Below are 5,484 nucleotides of genomic sequence, written 5' to 3' on the forward strand. Positions count from 1 at the left end.
CAGCTGGAGCTTTGTAGGGTCATAAACATCCTAAACAGTATAAGGAATATTTATCAAACTTTATATGCTCACATGCCATTGTGACTCAGAGGTTCTCGCGTGTACAATTCGATTGCAACTGTGGGCTCTATCATACACCCGGCGCAATGCAACGCAAGGTGCAGCACAAGTGTGTTTGCTAGTTTCAGTCCGGTGCTGTTCGCATTTTCCTGTCCAGCTCCATGTCGTTTAATTAGCAAATGCATTTGCACTCATTTGTGCGCCCATCAGCGTGCTGGTCTAAAAAGAGGTGTGTTCAGGCGCATTGCTGGCGCAATGTTATTTTAAGGAGCTGAAAATAGACTGCGCCATAGACCAACTCAGACCTGGTCTAAAGTCTGGCGCAATGTTTTTTCTTTGTTATTTAAAGAGCGTTTTAGTATACCCAGCTGAAAAATAAATGTGCTAAACCGAAAGGTACTTATGTTTAGAATCTCAGATAACTTTCAGCCTGAAAGCATTTAAAATAAGACAGAGATAAATTAATTAATAGAACATGGTTTATAAATGTATTGATCTGAATGTCTAACAGTAAAGGTTAACTCTGTCTTCTGTTCATTCTCTTTCACAGCCACATGCAGGGATTCAAGTGTTCCTGCACAACAGTTTCACACTATAAACACACTTACACCAGCTCGAGCTCTGACTGTAAGCAGATCTCCCATAAGAATTACTGAATTATTGGTTACATAGTGAATTCTACATACTACATTTTTGAATTATTTTAAAATACATATTTTACTCAGCAAAGATGCACTGAATAACCAAAATAATAAAAAGTGACAGTAAAGATGCATAATATTCATAGTCTTTCTATTTCACATTTTTGAGCTCCAGATCAACATATTAGAATGATTTCTGCAGGACAGTAAAGACTGGAATAATAAAGATGAAAATTCACAGGAATATATTACATATTTGCATGTATTCAAATAGAAAAGGTCTATTTGAAATTGTAATAATCAACTCAAAGTACCATTTAAATGTATCTGTCATTCACAAAAGACTTTACTGATCTCTCTTTCTCTTTTCCCCTTTTCTTGAAGGGTTGTCTGAGCCAACATACAGATATTGACTGTTGCTTAAAAGACATCAGGCTTTCATTCTGTGGGTCCAGCCGAACTGCATTCTCAACATCACAGCTGCATCTGGAACGGACAGATTCATAAAAGTTCTGCGTTTCTCACAGCTGTTCAAATGGAAGTACAGTGTTATTTTACATGTTTAGATTTCTTCTGCTCTCCTCCCCTGTGTGACAGACTGTGTGTAGGCTGCTTGGCTCCACCATTTCCAGGCTGCGCAGGACAGTGTTCTGGTGACAGATCCGCCCTGGGTTTCCGTTCATTAGAGGGCCAGCGGGAATGTGGCAGGCTGCGAGGGTGTTGTATGAGGCGTAGCCTGCAGTAATGTCCCAGTTTTTTGTGTTCACTCTGCAAGCTGTCCCCTTGATGTGTGTCTGTATGTGAGAGAGAGAGAGTGCATTACTAAAGATGATTGTTGTAAATCAATATCCTATACAACAGTATAATGATTTTTAGAGATGATGTCACACACGCATCAAGGGGACACAACCACACTCTGATATTCTTGGAAGTACGTGGATTAGTGGTTAGAGAGTTTGACTCCTAACCTTAGGGTTGTGGGTTCGACTCTTGGGCCGGCAATAACACGACTTAGGTGTCCTTGAGCAAGGCACCGAACCCCAAACTGCTCCCAGGGTGCGCAGCATAAATGGCTGCCCACTGCTCCGGGGTGTGTGTTCACTGCTGTGTGTGTGCGCTCTGGATGGGTTAAATGCAGAGCACAAATTCTGAGTATGGGTCACCATACTTGGCTGAATGTCACGTCACTTAAGTAGCATGGTGTATTTTAAAGTACAATAGGGTAACACTTTAGAATAAGGTTCCATTAGTTAATGTTAGTTAACTACTTTCGTTAACATGAACTAAGCAAGAACAATCCTTCTACAGCATTTATAAGTCTTAGTTCATGTTAATTTCAACATTTACTAAAGCATTATTTAAATCAAAAGTTGTGCTTGTTAACATTAGTTAATGCACTGTGAATTACCATGAACTAACAATGAATAACTGTATTTTCATTAACTAACATTAACGAAGATGAATAAATACAGTAATAAATGTATTATTCATTGTTTGTTCATGTTAATTAATACATTAACTAACATTAACTAATGGAACCTTATTCTAAAGTGTTACCTACAATAGTATTACCATCCTTCACCATCACTATACAATGGTACTTAGAAGTACCATTTGGAATACCATGGTGTATGACTATGGTAATCATTCCGGTAGAATCTGAAGTACCTTACTGTAGTACCATGTAAATACCATGGTAAATAAATACTGCAATCGTACGGTACCCATTTAAATATCAAAGTGCATCAAAACAACACTGAAGTTCACTTTTATCACTTAAAAACATACCATAGTATTTCTATGTTTTTTGTTCATGGTACTGTGATAATAACAAACTTTTAGAATCTAGTAATACTATGGTACTCTTTGAGCTTTAGGGCTACACTTGGAAATATACTGGAATATAAATAATATGGCAATCTTTAATGCACTACTATCACAGTTTTTTGGGGCATGGTAGTGTGCTAATACAATGACATTTTGGACCATGTACCATGGTAGTATTATTGATATTCTTTTCGAAATACAATAGTTTTACCATCCTACACCATCACTGCACTATGGCACAACCCACAGCACGTTTTTGTATGTATGGCTAACACAAAGAACCTAGGAGTACCATTTTAGATATAAAATACAATTGTAAAATATTCAGTTACTATCACTATACCGTGGGTTGTCAGTAGGAACTGATCTCCTCTATTAAGTGGTTTCTTTTAGCATAGGTGTCTTGTTAGTGTAGTGTTTTTACAGTAAGAGGTACAGATGCTGATTGTTTAGGAATCTCATGCAGTGCAGACTTTCCCGTGTGCTGTGCATCTATCTTTAGCACACTAGGACCAAATAACTTGGCATGGGTTCAGCCCGTTGCCATGGACACTTTTGTACAAGCTCCAGGCTGCTGATTCGTGAATGTAGAGTGAAAGCACGTGCCGCACAACACAGTAGATCACAAAATCTAGCTCACATTTACATCTGATCAATAAATCCATGGGGCCAGATGAACAGTGCATCAGTTATATTTTTGATCATCAAAGGTTAGTTAGTTTTAATTTCCCAAATGCTGCATGAATTAACACACATCAACTACAATGTGTGATTTGATTAATTAGGGCAATAATGAGAAACAGGATTCATGCCGGGGGGTGGCAGAGCAATAAAAAAAATAATGAGTTCTGAGCTCATCAAGTTAATTACAACAATAATGTTCTTGGGGATTCACATAGACTACCTGGAGCAAATAGACAACTCTCCAAGAACAGCATATCTAGGGACTGAAATATCATATATCACCTTAGCAACCCCTTAGAACATCCTAGCAACTGCACAGCAATGTGCTGAAACATTCAGAACACCTTAGCAACCACATAGCAACACACTGTTAACCACCCAACTATGCTGCTACAAAGTGATAGTTTGTAAGCACACTGCTGTGCAGTTACTAGGATGTTTTAAGTGGTTGCTAGGGTGTTGCTAAAGCGATCACTTAGAATATCCTAGTCCTAGCACACCAATTAATCAAACCATCTGTCCCTTCATGATCGCGTTCCGGGGCTAGTTAGAACACCCTAGTAACTGCATAATGTCCTAAAAAACAGTCACCACATAGCAACATAGTTTGGTGGTTTCCAGGATGTTGCTATGTGGTTGCTAATGTGTTCTGTCTGTTTAAGCACATTGATATTCAGTTAATAGGGCATTCTCAGTGGTTGTTTTCGCACTTAGCAACACCCTAGCAATCACATAGAACATACTAGCAACTGCATAGAACAATCAAAACACTAGCAATTGCTTAGTAAAAAGGTTTGATGGTTGCCAAGGTGTTGTTATTCAGTTGCTAGGATGTTTTGACTGTTTTTGGCCATATTGCTAGGATGTCAGGACTAGGATGTTCAAAGTGATCTCTTTAGCAACACCCTAGCAACGACTGAGATCATCCTAATAACTGCATAGCAATGAACTTAAAAGAGTCACCACATAGCAACATAGTATGGTGGTTGCCAGGATGTTGTTATATGGTTGCTAGATGATTATGCACATTTGATATGCAGTTACTAGGTCATTGTCAGTGGTTGTTTTTGCACTTAGCAACTGCATAGCAACATCCTACCAACCACATAGAACATAATTGTAACTGCCCAGAACACACTAGAACTCACATAGCAACATAGTGGGTGGTTGCCAGGGTGTTGCTATACTGTTGGTAAACTGTTTTGACTGTTTTATGGCACATTGCTAGGATGTCAGGACTAGGATGTTCTATGTTTGCTTTAGCAACATCATAGCAACCTCTCAGAACATCCTAGTAACTGCATAGCATTTAGCTTAAAAACAGTCACTGCATAGCAATAGAATTTGGTGGTTGTCATTGTTGCTATGCGGTTGCCAGTGTGTTGTGATTTTTTTTAATACCTGCTATGCAGTTACTAGGATGTTCTGAGTTGCTGCAAGCAACACTCTAGAACACACTAGCATGTTGCAACTGCACAGCAACCTAATTGGGTGGTTGCCAGGGTGTTGCTATGCAGTTGCTATGGTGACGTTTTTTAGCCGAGTACTACAATGAATGATACATCAAACCATGATTCATGGTATCTTGCTTCCCAGATATGGCTCAATTATTTGGTTAAAGTGGCTAAAGTGTTTCTATGTAGTTGCTAAGTTGTCCTCGTGGTTGCTATGGTGATCTGTGATATTCTGGTCCCTAGATACAGCTCCTTAAATATAAGGTTATTTGAGCTTTTCCCTTGAACTGTCCACAAGATGAATATTGTAATTCATATAGCTAAGAAATATTCTAGCACACCATGTCTCGAATACGTATATTGATGGGTATCATTCACATTTCCAACGCATAAATTTCAGTATGCACGAATATTTTATGTTTAAACTGTGCAAAATATGTTTTACAATGATTTTTCTTCACAAAAAATGTGCCTAGTTTAAACATCTGCCATAAATTTTAACTTGGTTATATGCATATCACTACTGTGACATGAAAGTGAGAAGGATATAGAAAAAAAGACAAAATATTACCATCATAGCAGGAGGTTGTTCACTTTAACACTAACACACACACACACACTTGACAAAGCCCTAGAGTGTTTGCGAACCCTTTGTGCCGTTTTTTCTTTGTTTTTTGTTTTTTACTACTTTTGGAGAGTAATTTAGCCAATTGTGTGTCAGCATGTTCGTCTCAGGGAAACAACAGCTTTTCTAGGAGCGTGTGTGTGAGTAGGCACATTGTGTTGCAGTTGTACGTGGGCTAACACATGGTAGAGCA

The sequence above is a fragment of the Carassius gibelio genome, chromosome B24 (assembly GCF_023724105.1).
Source record: "Carassius gibelio isolate Cgi1373 ecotype wild population from Czech Republic chromosome B24, carGib1.2-hapl.c, whole genome shotgun sequence".
NCBI lineage: Eukaryota > Metazoa > Chordata > Actinopteri > Cypriniformes > Cyprinidae > Carassius > Carassius gibelio.